The sequence below is a fragment of the Buteo buteo genome, chromosome 2 (genome assembly GCF_964188355.1).
Source record: "Buteo buteo chromosome 2, bButBut1.hap1.1, whole genome shotgun sequence".
Classification (NCBI taxonomy): domain Eukaryota; kingdom Metazoa; phylum Chordata; class Aves; order Accipitriformes; family Accipitridae; genus Buteo; species Buteo buteo.
Window position 1 is genome coordinate 63,315,350 of NC_134172.1, and position 19,264 is coordinate 63,334,613.

The window sequence follows — 19,264 nt, forward strand, 5'->3', positions numbered from 1 at the left end:
TTACGTTTCTGTTCGGTGTGGTGCTTTGTCAGAGAGCTCGGTCGTACTGAAAACGCTGGCACAGCGTTCGGTGTTCGCTTGGGACTCGAGATTGGACTGTACTGTTGTTGAAACGCTTTAGAGTCTCCTTGGGAAGTTACTTGGCGAGGCGCAACTTTTCCGTGGTTTTTGTACTTCAGTTCTGACTGTTAACGCCAACGCCACGTGATAACCTTTGCCCCGAGTTTTTAAAACCGGAGTGAGCCTTGATAGTCGGGTTACCTTTTAACTAAATTCAAAACAAAGCTGCAGGGTGAGGCGACGGAAAATTTTGCAAGTCGTCCTGCGTACCGCTGCTGTGCACGTTATCCGACTGTGCGCTAATCTTCCCTGCCTCTTGTTCTGTTGCGGTAATTCCTTTGGGTAGTGCGTTGGGCTCTAATTGTAGTGAGTCTGACTTCCTCGTGACCCCCCGAGATATTGTCGGTCTTTGCCTTCCTCACGTTTAAAAGGGCGCGGGAAGGCCAGAGAGTTTGGAAGCCCCTGCTGTTTTGTGCAGAGAAGCTGTCAGTCTTCTAAGAGAGCGTGTAGCCGGCAAGCGCATCACGGTGCTTCGATACCAGGCCGAGACGCCAGACCTTCTCCGTCTTCTTTGTGAAAAGGGGTCACGAGGAAATGTGCTGATGGGGAAGGGGGAAGGGTGAGGGGGTAGAGGTAGGAGGCAGCTTTCAACCAATTTGAAGCTTAACTCCTGTGCTCCTGGGAATGGTTATGGGCTTTGAGGGGTTTGGTTTTGGTTTCTTTTGCCTTAAGCGTATTACCTCTCAGGGTAACGCTTTGTGGGCAGCTGGAAACCGTCCTTCTGGTGCACCAAACCCAACCCCGTATTTGGAAGGGTCGTTCAGGGTGCCGCAACGTGCGTTTTATTCCCTGTACGTCACTTGTCCCCAGCCATACGCCCTCTTCCGCTTTGGCGCGTTCTTACCGCCCTCGCTGAAAGAGTCTGTATTTTCACTGGCTGAATGCTTCCTCAGCCTGCCGCAGGCCGTAACAAACGTGTGTTTATAGACCGCTTTCCTTGCTCACTGATTTCAGATTTGAGCATCGATGCCAGGGACGTAGCAGGAGAGCAGCGGCTGGATGTAGAGCACAATCCGTTTAAACAACGTTTGGATAAAGCTGGCAATCGTGTGAGTCCGGAGGCCGAGAGCCACGGTAAGGTGCTATTCTGCCTTTCTTGGGTGGACGCTCTTGTCGTCTTTCCATCACCGTATGCCTGCTTTGAGATTCACGGGAACAAGTGACAGCTGAAGAGCATTTAAAGACCACAAACTTTTGAAGAGTTTATAGCACGCAGATCTATTAAACTGGCCGATCAGGCGAACTCCTGTTATACTGGCAGCTTTTGCGAGGCAGATCTCTGCCTAGTCCCTCTGAAATGGCGACGAGGACTCACGGATGCATTTCAGGAATAAAGCTGCTGCGTGAATGGTCTTTTACGACTAGGAATCAAGCAGCTGTTCTGGCAAAACTTGGCTTTGGTTGTACCTTTAAATCGCAGCGGGCTGGCAAACGGGACGACCTGGTTAGAGGAAAGAGCCTCTCTCCAGTCCAGGGAAGGCTCCAGTGACTCGACCCTTAAGCCCAAGCTTGCACCTTACTGCATTCACTTTGTGTGTGTTAATGCCTACCTAGATAAATATATTTTAGTTGGTTTATCGGTTACAGGTTGTAGTAAGTGGTCCTTGGCTACATAAACCTCTCCTTTCCATTCGTTTTGTGTTATGACTCATCGTTGGGCTTCGATACAAACCAGAAACGATTCTGGCAAAGTGTTGCAATCTAACAGTAATACTGTCCCGACTTTTCCTTTCCAAAGCACGAGCTCCTTACTACTTTTTCTGGGAGATGGTGTAGTTCTACGTGTCGGCAGGAGCTGAATTTGTTGATTTGTATCGCTCGGATTGAACTTTTCTGTTCTTGAAGTTGCAAGGCTAAACTAAGCCAAGAGCTGAGCGATTGGTAGGTACGGGAGTTTCTCCTGCTGCCACGGGAATGTGGTGATAGTGCTGTTACTGCCGTGTTCGCTTAGCAGCCTTTCTGTATTCAGAGGTTGTGGCGTGACAAATGTAACGCCCGGGGACAAAACCAGCTGTTCTGTATCTAATTCTCTGTTAACGCATGTAGGCCTCCTGCCTTACTTGTATTGCCAGTCTCCGTTGGCATTACTCCGTTGGAAGCGGTTGCTCTGGCTCCTTGTGTGATCGATGGAGAGGAGGAGAAACTCGTAAGGAGCAAACGGTCTCGCCTGGAAGAGGCATTTCAAAAGAGATCAGATGCATTGCAGGCAACAAGCAATTTCTTCTGCTGTCTGGAGAAAGCACGCGGCTAGTTTGGTTTCCATCACCCGTGTTGCAGGTTAGGTCAGAAGCATCCACCCGTCTTCATTCAACTCTACGATTATCAGTTTCCGTTAGTAACGCTGACCTTCAGTCAGTTACGTAAAGGGCAGCTGTAGCAGTATTGACCTTAAATTTAGTAAAGCATACCCAAATTTTACGGAGTAGCATCTGGAGGCTTTTCCTGATCGTAGTTACATTAAAATAGTTAATAGCTGAATGATTTCTGTGGTAGGTTGCATTCTGTGCTTGGGATGTCGTCTTACTCCTTTCCATTGAATGACAAGAAATGATTGAATTCTTTATTGGCGGCTCTTATCGTTTCCTTCCTTTTACCGTGGACAGAGTTTTCCAATTTCACGCATCGTATCTGCGTGCAAGTTGAGGACCGTGTTAACGGCAAGAAACCCTGCGTGTAGAGTTCTAGGCACTGCAGTTTCTTTGTAGTATCCAGACTACATGTGTGCATTCCCTCTGGATGCTGTCTCTGCGACAGCTCAACAGGCAGCTAGTGATTCCATTTAAAAAGCTGCTACTGGTTGCTGTGTCTTGAAAGAGTCCGGGTATCGTACAGGTGTTCTCGTTGAAGTGGTGGGAATCATGGCTTTGACAAAGCGTCGCGATTATTTAGCTGTATTCTTCCCGACGCTGTCTTTGAGTGTAATGACGAGATTAAAAGCCGTACCGCTTTTTGAACAATGAATTCTTAAGTGCGCTTTCAGCTGCTTTGAATGTTGGGAGCTTGAGAAGGAAAGTCTCGCACGGTTGTTTACTAATGGGGATATTTTCCTAAAAGCTCTTATTTGCTTGAGCGTCACTGCCGTAGAGTATGTGATTAAAGAAATAAGGGTCATGACTGATTTTGATGCCCATTTCATGGTTTCCAGTTAAAATCTCTTTTTTTTTCTGTGGCTCGTACGAAATACAGACATGTTTAATACTCGCTTCCGTCCGCCTGTTAGACCCCCCGGTCTCCACAGACAGGGCCCTGATATCGTTTTATCCCCTCAGCAGTGTCTGACTATGTACCTTGTCCCCTTCCCCAGCGTTAGTGATCCAAGGAGCCACCTTTTCAAGGCTTATAGAGGGTAGTGCAGCCGTGCCTGGATAGTGAGCCTTAGAGGGCTTTTGTTAGGCAAGAGACTTGGTCCTGTCCTTCAGGGTTTGTGCGTTGAAACGGCCTGCTTTTAAGGGGGCCTCTTATAATAAGAGCCAATGTTTTTGTCCCTCTTCAGCCTTCTGCACGTAAGACCATGAATTTCCATGAGTTCGTGCCCCAGCCGTACTGCGGCTGCGCGTTCAGCACGCACATGGCACAGACATCGTCAGAATCGTTAAGTCACGAAGCAGGTCGAAATTCCTTGGAGACTTCTAGTGAGCAGGGGTTAACGTGTGTGCCTTGTCAGCATTGTCGTCCTGGAGGACTGGGTGCCAGTTTTCCATTCGGGAGACTCTCGCTCTGATCTCGTTTCACGACAAGGTATAACCGTGTTCCCTACCCGTCTTGGGACAGGATTCTGCGTTGTGCACTGTTGACTGCCGTTGACTGCTATTTAAAATTTTGTTTGTGTAACAGGTCCTGTTATGCGCGACATTGTCTGAAGTAGACAATGTTTTAACAAAGCCTTTAGGCAAGTAACGTCTGATCAGCGCTCCAGCGAGGCTTACAGGTAGCCGGTTCTTGCTCTGGAGGGTGCGTTTGAGATGACAAATGCCACTCTGCTTCTTGGTCTTACTTCGCACCTCAACAGGCTCTGCGCGTACCGTTTCAGGTGGGCTTTGGGTGCAGGACGCGCAGCTTCCGACACAGAATCGTTGCGTTCGTGTGTGGAACAGTTGTTGCGCGCAGAACGGAACAAGAGTCCGAGATAGCGTTTCTAGTCACGCCTCGTCGCTTTGCATCCTCTTTTGTCTTAGAGCTGGGGAAAGAAGAAGAAAAAGTGTTTGATCCCAGTTCTTTGGCTGCGGATCGCTGCGAGAGCTGTTACGGGGCAGAGTCGGAGGACGTGCGGGAACCTTTACACCTTTTTGTATCTTCTTAGCGCTTGAATGAATACAGTTGTGTTGCACGCGTGTTTTTTTCCAAAGCGTCTGTGAAGGTCTGTGCAATGAAATCCTCCTGGGCCCGTGTTCAGAGAATGATGAGGACCGTTGTGGTTTTGGTCTGCCTTTGGAAGCTGCGCTCACGATTGTTCAGACCGTGCAGAGTTAGGTTGTCTATAGTTTGTGCACGTGCCTGTTTAAGGGCAGCGCAAATTGCGCTACCTTTGCAGCAGCACCAAGGCTGTATCTCATCAAACGGAATCTTTTCTGGGGTTATTTGGTGTCCAGAGGGGAGCTGTGTAAATTATTTCACCGTTCCGTGAGCCGTCTTGGAATGAAACCTGGTTATGGCTTTGCCTTCTCACTTCTGCTGCAGGCTTTGCATCCTTACGGGAGCAAAGACCAGGCATTTATCGCTCACACAAACAACGGGTGTCATTTGGTGTTTCTCGTTCCTCCTACCTGCAAAGAATTCTTCTGTAAGAAGGGATCCGTGGTAGCCCATAGGTTCTGGACTATCCCTCGCTATTATTGTCTCTGTAGTGACTTGGTCTGTCCCATCTGTCAAGTTGCGTCCTTCCGCAGAGGTGTTTCCATCTTGAGAGATTCATGATTCCAGGCTTCGGCTTTTTCTTTGGTCCAGAAAAAACCCAGAGAAGCAAAGAAAGAAAACTCAGTCTCCATCAGTGGAGGACACCGTTTCAGTGTGGAGGAGATCCAAATCCTGTGGCGGATGGCCTGTACAGTATTCCTTCCACAAAGGGTGTTTTGTGTGAGCTCGTTCTTAACTTCTGTCCCAAAGTAGTCACTGGGCTGTAATCCGTCAGAGCTCAAGTCGTACCAGTTGCTGGCAATGCCTAACGTTTGTCAAGCAGCCACCTGGAGGCTCTCCGTACCTTCCATAGCTTCTCCATACCACGAAACATGCTGTTGTAGAAGCCCCGCCAGGGCTGTAGCGTGTGGCAAAGTGGATCGAAACTGCTGTGTGAAGGATTCAGAGGCCCATCTGTGAGGAGGTGTAAGTCTGTGACAGTTGTTGGTTAGTCATGCAGAGTGGTGAATATGCGTGAACGGTCTTCCGAAACAAACAAAAAAGGAGGTTACTTAACCTCCTTTGAGGTATGTTGTCCAAATGTAAGTTTCTCCTGCCCTCTCCCACCCCCCTATCCTTCCAGGTATTCGCCTTTGTTGGGATCTCGCAGCAGAAGGAACAAAACAGCCTCGTGGTACGCTGCCTTCTCTGTGCATCAGGTGTGAGAAAAGAAGCGCAGGACCGATTAAGAACAAAAACTTGTTACCCAGCTTTGAATGTCAACATGTTGTGAATGTAAACCTCGAGTGCACTTCTGGATAGCTTTGGTTGCTCCTAAAATGACCTTTCTGTTCCCTTAAGAAGTGGGAAAGAGTCTAACTCTAACCAGCATTGTTACCTGGCATGCTGCTTTAGAGCTCGCTTAACATATATGGGCATGCCACTGTGTTTTTCCTTTTAGTGGTTAGTTCCTGCCTTTTTGTTTCTCTGTTGCGCTTTAAATGATTGCTTGTCCATATCTTAGCCCTTTGCCTAGCTAGGGAGTCATTTTATATGGCCTAGAAAGCACACTGGCAAAGCTGTTGCTCTTCCCCTTTTTGGTACGAGTTTTAAGTGCTGCTCTGTCCGAATCTGTGTGTCTTTTCATTGTAAGGATCGGAGTATTTCTCTCTTCTCTCCTGCTCTGCTCGTTTTTGCAGTGCACGCTGTTGAGAGTCAGTGTTGCCGTCTCCTTCCCCCCCGGCCCGCCCCCAAGCCGTTTTAACTAGAGGGCTAACTAATTTCTGTTACTTGCTGTGCCCATCAATCTCCTTTGGGAGGAGCTGTTGATCTAGGCTGGGAGCTGAGAAGAGTTCCTGAAAGCTGAAAGGAGAGCCGTGCCAGGTGACTCTTCTGCGGTAAAGGAGGTCACCAGGTGGAAAAGGTTGAGAATCTTTGTCTTAAACGATTTTAACGTATCAGTGTTGGAGGTAATGCGTTGGGGGATTATTAGTTGCTCTGTGCAGATAATGTAGTTGCGGAGGACGTGGTGACGTGTTGGAGCGACTTCTGCCTGTTGAAGTCGTCGGATGGGGTGATGATCTCACTTAATCTCATCAGCCTTACAGAAGTCCAGATAGACGACGTTTGTAGCTCTTCCCTCGTCCACTCGTCCCATCCTAGAAGGCCGCTGGGTTGGCCAGGCAGGACTTGCCCTTGGTGAAGCCCTGCTGGCTGCCTCGAATCACCTCCCTGTCCAACACGTGCCTTAGCATGGCTTCTAGGAGGATCTGTTCCATGACCTTCCCAGGCACAGAGGTGAGGCTGTGCAGTCGGTAGTTCTCAGGGTCCTCCTTTCTACCTTTTTAAAAAATGGGTGTCATGCTTCCCTTCTTCCAGTCAGCAGGGACTTCAGCCGACTGCCGTGACTTTCCAAATATCATGGAGAGCGGCTTGGCAACTCCATCGGCCAGTTCCCTCAGGACTCTGGGATGCATCTCGTCAGGTCCCATGGACGCATGTATGTTCAGGTTCCTCAGGTGGTCACGAACCTGATCTTTGCTGGAGGAGGGCCTTTGCTGCCCTAGTCTCCGTCTTGCGGTCCACCCACTGGAGAGGTGTGGGAAGAGAGGCTGCCGGTGAAGACTGAGGCAAAAAAGTTGTTGAGTACCTCAGCCTTCTCCTTGTCCCTTGTAACCAGTTTGCCAGTCTTGCTCATCGGGGGGGTGCGCTTTCTTTGACCTTCCTTTTCGGGCTGACATACCTGTAGAAGGCCTTCTTGTTATTCTTTGCGTCCCTTGCCAGGTTCAGTTCCAGCCACGCCTTGGCCTTCCTGGTCAGATAGCTTATTAGGGATACTAATGGCATTTTAGGGATACTAATGGCATTTTAGGGATACTAATGGCATTTTAGGGATAATGTCAATAGGGGAAGGTAATGTCATTTTACAGAAACGCAGTTGATTTGCTGTAAGAGTAGGACTGGTATGGGCAATGGTTAGAAGAATGGCAGGGTGCAGGAGCATGCTGCAGGGTGATCTTCGTTTATATAAAGATGGGCAATCTGTGTCCTTCTGCAGCCCTGGCACTCTCCTGCCTTTCTGTATTACTTCCGTTTTTCTCGCTCTTGCATATAGATGTGGCTTTCTCCTACCGGTGCTGTCTCCTGAAGCATGCTTGGGTGGACTACATTTTGGTGGAAGATGAGGTGGACTTGGGGTTGAGGTCGAGAGGAACAGCTTGTGCCGTTACTTGCCAGCAGAGACCAAAACAGCCCGGCCCGGGGACTGATGCATCACTCATTCTTTGGGCTAGCTGGGGCTTTAACTGATAGCCTGTAGGAAAAAGAGACTCGATCCTGATGGTGCTTTTTTTACGACCCTTTGTAAGCACTGTCAGGCCCCCCACAAGTGAGTGGGCAGGGCTACACTGATACGGTTCACTGAACTCCTGGTTTAGTAGCCTTTCCTGTTCCTCGCTAATGAAAGGACGTTTGCTGTGTTTGTTTCCTGCTAGGTGGTAAGGACTAACCCGTTTTCAGTTAGACGACATGAGAAGATAGCCACCAAGCTACTGGGAGACCAGGGTCTGCCTGGTGTATTTGCGCTATATGAACTTTTGCCCATGGTGGTGAAGCTGACAGAGGAACACAGGTAAGAGACATTTCAATCTATATCATCACCCTCCATTGATTTTTGCTGTTTTGCATAGCTTAAGACTCCAACCTCGCTTAGACGCGACAGTGCAAATGCCTGAAAGCCATCCAAGCCCCTTTCCAGTCGGTGGAGGGGAAGAGGCACTCCCAGATGCCCTCCTTCTCCATGTGAACATCTGAAAGGGACTGGGGTTTTTCTGGTACTACCTGAAGCGTTTTAATCCAACTAGCCATTTGAGGACGATTCTTTGAGCAGAGCACCTTCGTTTTCCTGCCGAACTGCTGGAGTAGGTCCACAGTGCAGGCAGACACAACCGTCACAGGGGGAAGGGGGTTCAATCCGTTATCTGTAGCAACAGAACTTCAGGCGCTGAGGCTTCCTGGTGAAAACACCCTTAAGGTATAACTTGGTGGCTTCAGCGGTATGCTCGGCTCACTTGCCAGAGCTGAGCACCGTGTACTTTACTCGTATAAATCTTACAGGCATTTTGCCCTGAACACCTGCAAAGATTCACCTCCTCAGGGAGACCAGGGCGTACCAGACCCTTAAAAGCACGTGGAAGAGGAGCCTGGCGACTGCTGCTACTGCCGGTACCGCTGTCAAGGGATGCGATAGGGTTCAGGAGCTGGGATGTACGTTCTTACACTGATAAAACAAGCGTCCAGGCTGTGCTTAGGTCTCCGACTCGGTCCGATACTGGGATCGTGATTAGCCCAGCATAGCAATAGGAGACTAACGGTTGCCCGAAGGCCGTAAGCTCTGGCGCTGCCTCAGATCCCTGGAGGCGAGGCAAGAGGAGTAACGGTACCTCCACTCGCCGAAGCAGCGGGTTCGCTAGATGTTTGACTACACCAAGGGGTGGAGTGTGACTGTTCACTCAACTCCTGCTGAGATTTTGGCTAGCCCAGCTCACGCTAAGGCCTGATGTATGCTGGGAGCAGTGCCTTTGGGTTGAAGGGGGAGCACCAGGTAGGCAGCACAGGTGGCCAGAAAGAGCTAAAGGGCCATGATGCAGCCATTAGCACCTGCAGCTGGCTGTCTCCTGCAGCCACCATCTTTGCCTGGCAGTATTGTCAGAATCTGCTGCCTTTTGGAAATGGTATAGACCAGACTTCCAAGCTGGAAGGTATAAACCAGCAGCTTAGCCAAAAAGCCTTTGAAGGAGATTGCACAGCAGCTGGACTGCTGGGGCTTTTGTGCTTCACAGCGTGATACAGGGGACGCCCGCGCGGTGACGGAGGAGGAAGGATGAGCACTCTCACTAGGGAAAAACAAAGTCTTTTTTTGGTGGGTTTTTTATTTTTGTTCTCCCCCCCCCGCCCCCCCCACCATAAGCCCACGACTTTAAGTGTTGCGGGTTGTAAGTTACGAAACCTCGTGGCTTGAGCAGTGCCTCAGTGAATTCACGTAAGAGAGGAGCCCGGGCAAAGGGGCCCGAGCCCTGGTTGTCGTGTGCGTTTGTTGTATTTCTTCACGGGCTCGTGAAATAAAGCTTAATTCAGAGAGTTGGTTGTCCTGTAACTTTGCACTTTTCTCTGCCATGCCGGTGTTTCTCCCCCTGCTTGCAGTCTGTCCCGTTCCTGCCGCACAACAGGGAGCGAAAGCTTCAGTCATTCCACCTCTGTATGCTTGGGTCTCGTACTAGACGGGAACTCCGGCTCCAGGGGCTGAAGTTGGAGCTTTTCGTAGCGAGTTCCAGCTCTTCAGCTGGCTTCCCTGGGCGATGGACCTTTTCCACGGTCCCTGCGGTCCCACCCTTCTTGCCCCAGTGGCCCCAGACCCCGCCACCCGACCCTCGGGGCTTTCCTCGCGCTCCTTCTCTCCCAGCCTGCACCGGGGGCGCTTTTTGCCCCCAGCGTTCCGCGGGGCCCTTAACGGTCTCTGAGCGGAACGCGCTGGAGCGAGCGGCTGCCGGGGCGGCCTCTCCCCCGCGGCAGCACCGCAGCCCAAGGCCGCACCCTCAGCGAGGAGCGAGAAGCGAGAAGCGAAGCGCTGCCACAGAGCGGCCCCGAGCGAGCCCGGCTCTCCCGCCCGGCGCCCGGTCGCGCCCGGCCGGCAGGGTGAGCCGCTGCGCCCGCCGCGGCAGGCGCCTGAGCGCGGTCCGCCGGGGCAGGCCGCGGAGCAGCCCCCGCCGCGGGGCCCGTCAGGCGGCGGAGCCCGGCTGGAGAGCGGGGGCATGGCGGCGCGGAGCCAGGCCTCCCTGCGGCGCCGGCTGCAGAGCTCGGAGGAGGCGCAGCACCGGCAAGCGGTGCTGGTGCGGAAGCTGCAGGCGAAGGTGAGGAGCGGGGGCGCCGGCCCGGCGGGGAGCTGCCCGGGGCCGGGCCGCGGTGGCGGGGCCGGGGTGCCCGGGCCGCCCGCGCAGCGCTGAGAGGGGCCTCGGCGGCGGCGATGTCGGGGGGCGAAGGCGCGGCCCCAGCGGGGCCCTCCCCGGGGCGTTCCCCGGCGCTGCCGCGGGCGGGACGGCGCCGAGCCCGCAGCTCGGGGGAGGCCCCGGGAGCCGCCCTCCTCCGCCCGGCCCGGCCCGGCCCGGCCCGCTGGGCGCCCGGCCCTGCCGCTGTCACCCTGGCGAGCCTCTCGTGAGGGCTTGTCCGTACGGAAAGAAAGATGCCCGGCTCGCAGGCGCCTTTGTTAGCAGGGGGCTGTCCCAGAGGCAGGAGCCGAGCCGGCGGGGGGGGTTTGGGGCGGCCCCGGGCCGAGGCAGGCAGCTCTTAGGATGAGCAGGTAGCAGTACGTGTAAAAGAAGCCCCGTCTCCGTTTCTTCCGTACGAGATAAAGTGAAGCTTCCCTGTATCGTAACGACTTGTAGTTGGCGGCATCGGCAGCGCTGTGAAACGCACTGTGCTTGGGCTGGAAAGACTTGGAGAAGAGCTAACGCGGGAGGAGCCGAGCCTGTGACAAGCTGCATTCGCTCATCTTCATTCTATGTCTCCGTCCAGGTCCTGCAGTACCGGACTCGGTGTCGAGAGTTGGAGCAGCAGCTGGCAGCAGGAGGGGTGAGTGTGCAGGTTGCCAACTAAAGACCGTGTAGGTAGGTAGCGTTTGTTACCGCGGGCCGAGGCAAGCTCCCCAAAGCAATGGCGGAGGGAAGCAAGATTTTGCTGCCTGAGGGTTTAAAGAAGCGCTGTAAGTTTGCCTGCGAGTGCTTTGTCCAGTTGCCGTTCTTGGAGGAGCCAGCGGTCCCAGAAATGCGGGTGCAGGAAACCCTGTGAAGGGGGATTTTAGTTTTGAGAAAGAGTGCTTTATTGCTGGCGTAACGTTTTGTCCTAGGGCTCAGGAGAGGGCTACACTGCCTGTTAGGTTCTGTGGCCGCCTCTGAAAAAGAACGGGTTGAAACGTGGCATTTTGCAAGGCAAGAATGCTGGCGTTCAGCATACGGCTGTGTGCTTTTCTTTCTGCTTCACGGCTAAAGTAAACCTAGGAAGAACAAAGGGTGGGAGAGTAGGAGAGCATTCCCAGGCTTCAAGTCAAAGTGAGCACTCACGGTTGTGAGCTAAGGAGACCTAGCTGCGAGAGTGCCACAGTGGGGGACTGAGGAGAGCTCAGTGGCATTGAGCGCCACCCTTCCCCTCCCTTGCTCTCCATAGTCACGACACTGTTAGGCCTGGAAGAAGCCACGAGCTCCTGAGCCACCCAAGCGAATGGAGCGGAAAGCGGTGGATGCTAACAGCAGTGAAGGCAAGACAAGAATTTGACTAAACTTTTCCTTTCTTCTGAAGGGACCCCTTCCAGGCAGGTGGGAAGCCACGGAAGAGCAGAGCCTGGAGAAAGCACTGCTTCGGGTGGAAGAGGAGCAGCAAAGGTACAAGGAAGAAGCGTTCCCTCATACCTGGTATCTTGGATGCTCGTGGAAGTGAGGGAAAACCTGTCAGTGCTCCCTGGTCTCCCCAAGGGGAGCAGTTGGGCAAGCTGCTTTGAAAGGAGAAAGGTCCGCAGTCTGTTTTCTGTGGTGCAGTAATAGTGTTGTGTGCTGAATGGCTCTGTTTGGAGCGGGGGGTTATTCCGGGTGACTTCCAAAGGTCCCTTTCCAGCCTAAATTATCCTGTGGTTCAGTAGGTGAGCGGGTCAGGAGAGTGCTAGAGAAAGGCGATGCCTCCAGTGATCAGACAGCACGAAGGGGAGGCGAGACGTGAACTGTGGGCATCATCAAAGTAGAAGGGGAAAGGGAAATTGTAGGGGGAAGTAGAAGGCTTAAAGCAAGGAGAAGCGAATGAGTATGCCATCACAGCGAGATCTTAGTTAATCCTAGAAAGCACTTTTACTGCCTCTCAGTTTGACAACAAAGTCAGTGTTGAGGGAGTTGGGAAATCACGGAGACGCTGCTTGTGGATAGCAGTTGTTCAGTGACCTCATTGCTGTTTCTCCCTTTCCAAGGTGTGAGAATCTGGCAGAAGTGAACACTCTCCTGCAGGAGCGCCTCGATGAAGCGAATGAGGTTAATTCCGCCCTTAAAGAAGATGTTAGAAAACTGACGGTGGATTGGATGAGGGCCCGGGAGGAGCTGGAATTGAAGGAGAGCGAGTGGCGCGGTGAACGTGAGGTAAGGATGGGCGACGGGAATGTCAGACGCGATGCCGGGGTGGAATGAGAATGGGTTTTATTTCTGGCCTGGAGAACTTGCTGTGTGAAAGTCGTGGCACCGTTGAGGATGTATTGGTGTTGATGAGCAGAAGACAGGGGTGTGAGATGGAGGAGTGTCAGCAGATTGTGGTGATGGAAGATGCCCGCGTGCTGTGACCGTACTGCTCGTTCTCAAAGGCAAATGCTTGCTGTTGCTGGGCACTGTAGGGCAGTGACCCGTGAACGCTCGTCTGTTTTTTAATAGTTCCTAAATCTCTGCCTGCAGCAGTGGAGACCCAAGAGAGGTCTGTGTGTTTTCGGATTCAGGGTAGCCAACAGAAGAACAGGACAGGCCTCCCTTACCAATAGGCTGCTGTAAGCAAATCTGACACTGGTCTCGGAGGGGCTTGTTTTTGTCTTCCTCCACCGAGCCTGTTAGACACCTCTGCAAGGCGAGATGATGAATCGCGATCCGTTTGCTTTGTTGATACCTGCGCCTGCAGGGGAGGTGTGGATGTTCCCTTCTTTGCAGTCAGGTGGCAGGTCTACTGAGGATGCCTCTGTGGTGGCTCTTCAGTCCTTGATGTGTCGTCATTCCCTGCCCCCCTCCGCCCCCCCCCGTTGGAATAGTTCTTAAAGGAGACCCGGTGATGACGGTTGTACCCTCTCCTCTCTGAAAGGCTTGTACAGTGGCAGCGAAGGCTGAATTGGCATTTCTTTTTGTCTTTGCCTGTTTAGCTTTATGACAGCTACCTAAGGGGTGAACGCAGCCGTCTACTCAGCCTGTGGCGTCAGGTGGTAACCTTCCGCTGTCATTTCCTGGAAATGAAGACTGCCACTGACCGGTGAGTCGAAGTGAAGGCTAGATCTCGTTGCAGAAGAAACACAGCTTCCCTTCACAGCTGCTTTTTGAGCCTTGATGTTACGCTAGCTGCGGCTAAAGATACAATTTCTCCTTTGGTAGTCTGAAGCGATGGCCTTAAGCATGCCTTAGGCTATATTCAGAATCATTTTGTTTGATGCTGGTTTTCAGATACAGCTGAGGGGCTCAGGTTATAAGCAATGCAGAGGCCCTGAACAGGTGAACTTGGCTGTGGTGATGTTTGGGCATGTTAACACAGACACAGGCATATGTGGACGAGTTGGGAGAGACTCACCAAAGCTATGCATGCAGCATGTGGAGCGGTCCCCTTTTAGAGAGTGGTCAAAATTTGCCTTAAATCTCACTGGCTTTCCTTTCCCACTGCTCGTGATGGAAAGATCATTCATGAATATGTATATATTTATTTTTTCCTTCTCATTTCCAGCTTACGTTTATCCTGGTCAGTTTGCATCCGCTTATTCCTGTACCAACACTGTTGAGAGAAAGAATAGCTTCCCTACCCTGCTATTACATTTCTCCAGTTGATTTTGCTTAGTTTGATCCCTCCCTGTTATGATTGTTTTCTTGTTCTTGGGCTCTCTGAGGTTGCTTTCTCACAGGTGCCTTCTGTGCAGAGAAGAAGAGTGTAGCCTAACAGTAAATTCTTCTGGTGTCAGCATGCAGTTTCAAACTCTGGGTTACCGTCAGCCATTTACCTGATTTGGTGATAAGCTTTCCTTAATGCGTAGAGTATGCCTAACCCGCTAGTTAATTCTCGAAGCCTTCTGGCTGTTCCATACATTTCCTCTTCTCTCTGGGGAGAAAATAGATTCATTCCTCAACCGTCAAATAGACCCATTGCCCAAGGGTCAAGATGTGTCCTGATCCCAAAGTGTCAGATGAATGATTCGTCCCCAGCGAAGATGTCGTCTTTCCTGCCGGCTTTTACTGTTGCGCAATTACGTGCTTCGGAAGCGAGTCGGCTGAGAAAGGTGGTGGTGTGAACATTACCTCTTTCTTGATTCTTTTTCAGAGATTTGTCAGAGCTGAAGGCAGAGCAATTGAGGCTTTCTGGATCTCTACTTGTAAACTGCTCCCGCCTAAACTGTGGCGTACGGCCCTGGGAACCCGTTACGCTGGGTAGACCTGTCCTCAAGGATCAGGCACAGCAGCAAGCGGAAGAGGAAATAAGCCAGAAGACTTGGGAAGCGATGCACTTACAAGTCGAAGGGGACCCGGAGAAGAAGGAGCTTCAGGACAGGTGAATGTGTTTTCAACTTTGCTGTTAGCAGCGTTATCTTCTGTGGGTGCTTGTTGGATTCACAGGATGGGCTGTGTTCACGTTTAAAACGCACCTATTCTGCACAGCCTTGTTCCTGTCCCTAGTCAAACTATTGCCTTCAACAGAACAGATAGAAAAAAACATCTGACAGACAGAAGCTCTTGTGAGTAAGGCAGGACTGGAAAAGAGATGGCGTATTACAATGTTTTTGCTGTTAACTGATTCTTGGTGAGAAATGGAGACCAGCGTAAAGAGAGCCGTGTCTCTTGTACAGCCCTTTTGCTACCCAGGGCTGTGCTAAAGGAGTTGGGAGGAATTTGCCCAGGACCATCATATGCAATGTAGCCCCTCCGTACTGCCGTTTGCACGCTAGACTGAGCGCAGAAGGCCTTTGGGGCAAGGAGTGCCATTTTGCAACATCACACATACTAACCTGAATCATCCTGTGATCCTGTGACTATTAGTTTGGGAAATTCGTACACATCTCCCCAGATAGATTGCCAGCTCTTTGATCGGTTCACTGCTGAAGGCAAAAGTAATTGTGGGACTCTTAAGGTGGACTTTAAAAGTCTGTCTTACCCAAAGAAGAACTTTGGAAAGTCTCGTGTCCAACGTATGAAAGAGGAGAGGGAGAACTCCCAGGCGGGAAGCTGTTAGCTACCTGAAAGGCGGTTGTAGCGAGGTGGGTGTGGGTCTCTTTTCCCGAGTAACAAGTGATAGGACGAGAGGAAACGGCCTCAAGTTGTGCCAGGGGAGGCTTAGATTGGATCTTAGGAAAAATTTCTTCACCGAAAGGGTTGTCAAGCATTGGGACAGGCTGCCCAGGGAAGTGGTTGAGCCACCATCCCTGGAGGTATTTTGAAGACCTGTAGAGTGTGGTGCTTAGGGAACGCGGTTTAGTGGTGGACTTGGCAGCATTAGGTTTACAGTTGGACTCGATGATCTCAAAGGTCTTTTCCAGCCTAAACGATTCTATGATTCTATCCTCGTGGTTTTGGAAATGAGAATGTTTTTTACGTTAAAAACTTGTTTGTCTTTCCCCTTCTCCTAGACTGAAGGACTTAGCTGCGCTTGAAGGAGAACACTCATTATTACAGAGCGAGTTGGTAGTCGCAAGAGAGATGCTGGAGGAATCGCACCTTCAGAGGGATCTGCTGAAGCAAGAGAAACACGAGCTTACCATGGCACTGGAAAAGGTATGGTCACCTTATTCCGAGGCAGCACTTGTGGGAGAGGCAGTTGTGATAGCAAGACCACCGCAGATGCTGTTTCTGGCAGTAGAAGACAGGGACAATGTTGTTGTCCTTCTTGGAAAATGGTGATCAGACCACAGAGGCTCTCCGGTGTAGTTAGTGCCCACGTGCTTGTTGGGAACGCTGAACTGGGAGTGTGCCAGAGACACAAGAGGGGATCTGGAGTTGCTGCTTGAGGTCGGGGATTTTCCTGTCTTTGTTGTCATGTTGTTCTTTTGTCTCTTCAGGCAGAGCAGTCAGTAGCAGAGTTGACAGGGGCTCAGAATAAGCTGACTGCTGAAATAGCCGATCTACGCGTTGCAGCAGCGAACATGAGCAGCATCAATGAAGCTCTTGTGTTGGATAAGGTGCAGCTGAACAAACTTGTGTTGCAGGTGAGCAGAGTTGTCAAAGATCTTGCCAGGCATTTGTCTCCAGCTGCTGCTGCTTCTCAGACTTCTCGCCTTCGGACAGTATGACTGTCTGAATGTGGAAACGTTGCTCTTTTCTCTGTCCAAGCCAAAGCTCCTCCAGAGTAAATCTTACAGTTATTTTATTTCCTCTGTGCTTCTGTGATTGTAGCTGGAGCAAGAGCATGACGTTCTGTCAGGCAAAGTGGACGAGCTGGAGAGAGCAAAGATCTCTGGCCAGGAGAAGCTGAGCTTATGTGAAAGAGCAAATGAGGCGCTGAGCGCAGAGAAAGCCCACCTGGAGCAGCTGCTGAAGAAAGCAGAGGAGCAACAGGAGGGGCTACAGGCAGAGCTGAGGATGCTGGCAGAGGAGAAGGCAGAAACCCAAGAGAAACTCAATGAGGTGAGACCACAAACCTGGTGCTTTCTGGGTGGGCTTTTGGCTGCTTGGCTCAGTGAAGCTGTATCTGTTGGATTCTGCAGTGTTTTTTGTCAAGGAGACACTTGGTAGCGCTGGGGGCCAGGCGGCGTTGTTTACTTCCTTCTGGAAATGTGTTGATGGCTTGCAGAGCTGTTGTGCAATTCTCTGGGTCGTCCTCTGCTTCTACAGATTCCTTTAATCCACCTGTCTGTGTTGGCCTCTTTTTTGGCTTTTGATAAGCTGCAGAGAGGTGATTTGCCTTGCCCACGAATCTGCGTGAGGCTACTACTCTCCACATGCGTCGAAAGAAGCAAACAGGGTAGCTCTTCACCCATTTTCTGAGGCCAAAACCCCCCGGGGCTGCATGTTTCTATTTATGCTTTTTGTTGTGAAGTCTGCAACTTTCCAAGCTCGGCTTGTTGGGGCCTAGAGGGCGGGACAAAGCGGCAAGTCAGTGTCTGCTGTCTTGTACTGCTAAGAACGGGAATGACATCCTGAAATGGTTGAAACTGTATTTTACCACCTACAGGCCGCTTTGAATTGCTAGATCCTCGTTAGGCTTTGAGGGAGAAGCTGAGAAAGAGGTGATCCCAGAAGACTGTTTACTCTGGACTAACTGGTTTTGGTAGAGTGGAAAAAGAGCTTGGGAGAATTGCATCGCTGGAGGAGACTAGGGAGTTTGCCATCATTTCAGTGTCGGCTTCCTAATGTACAGTCTTAGGTCTTATGGGGTAACTTTGAGAGGAGACTTGGTTGTTTCTGATGGTCTGTTCTCTGTTAGGCAGTCTTAGTTTTGGAGTACGTGGTCTGTTTGGCAAATACCCATCAGAGGTGTATTGGCATCACTGCAGAAGAAAGCTGAAAAATCACGGTTAGTCTTCAGGCTTGAATGCCAGCAAGGTCTATTGGACAACTTGTTTGTGTAAGACAAGTAAACAGTATTGTTGACATGAACTACTGTCCAAGTAGAGTCTACCGTCTCTTTGGCCACACCAGCCGGACTTCCGTAAATCACTAAATGACACTGCTCACCACAAGGGCTGTTTCCCTGCCAAGGATCACCTCATTGCATCCAGCTGCTGTACACACTGAAGTAGGTGCGTGGTGGTGTTTTGTGACAAGGTGACGCTTTGATGTTGGTTTTTCTTCTTCTAGAAGGAGAAACCATGTGTATTTCCGCTTTGTTCGGCGAGCAAAGTTGCTCTTGCTCAACGGTTCCTGAAAATTTCCAGCACTGGCATAGATTCTGATAGAATTTTAGTTTGCAAGGTGGCAGTTGTGGAAGATGTGGTATTTTTGCGTGAAAAGATGTAGTCTGGGGTGTGTATGTTTGTCCTGAAGGGGCCGTCTGGTCCCAGGCAACCCAGTAGGGCCTTACAGATCGCTTTCAGGTTAACAGCCCTCGTGCCTTTTGGCAGCCCAGGGTGTTAGGGCGGCATGAAGCAGATGCTCTTAAACTTTCAGGCCAGAGTGCCGGAGCTCTTTCTCCTCTAGCTGATTCAGAAGTGGCACTGGCTGGCTCTGCACAGAACTCCAGAGAAAGGACTCTAACTGTATTTTGTCCTGCTTTCAGGTTCACCGCCAGCAAGAGTCAGCTAGCAGTGGTCTGGAGCAGTTGCGGCAGGAGTCCTCTCGCCAAGGGCAGGCACTGGCCAACGTCTCCAAAGAGAAGGAATTGCTGGTGCACGAGAAGGCTGCCCTAGAGGTGCAACTGGCAGCCACGGAGCGGGACAGACGAGGCCTTGCAGAGCAGCTGGCAGAGGCCAGGTAAAGGCAGGGGGGAGACCCTAGGCAGGAGATTATTTAATGTCTGTAATTATAGAGGTGATAATCATTACACGAGGATTCATTGCATCCTGTATGCTTTTCAGCTGTTTTCACCTTCCATGGACAGAAAATGGAAGAATCTCGAGAAAAAAAAAACAAAACAAACAAAAACCCAAACCAGTACAACATGGTTGGAATGTTATTTTTCTGACAGCTAAAGCTAACAAAGCTCTCCTGAGCCTGGGGCTCATGTTTATGCCCCCTTGCACGTTCCTGTGTGAAGTCCAAAGCAAGCCAGCGTTAATTCCTCAGTATCTGGTACCTTGGCTCTGCATTGAGTAGTAATTAAACCATGCAGATGTTTACTGAAACCCAAAGCTTCTCTCTGGTTTTGGTTTCTCGTTCTGCGCGTTTGAACTTGGATCTTTCCTTATCAAGTAGTTTGACAGGGGATCTTCAGAATTCAAGGCTATTACGTAGGGACATTGCGAGTAGGACACTGCCATTTAGGGTGAAGCTAGAGGCTCGTGCTGAAAATCTTGAGGGCCTACTGTTTCTAGTCTAACTCTTGTTACCTGTGGTGCAGGACCTAGAGTTGGTTACACCAGCAGCAGGGAAGCCTCTTTTGAATGCTCGCCAGTCTGCGG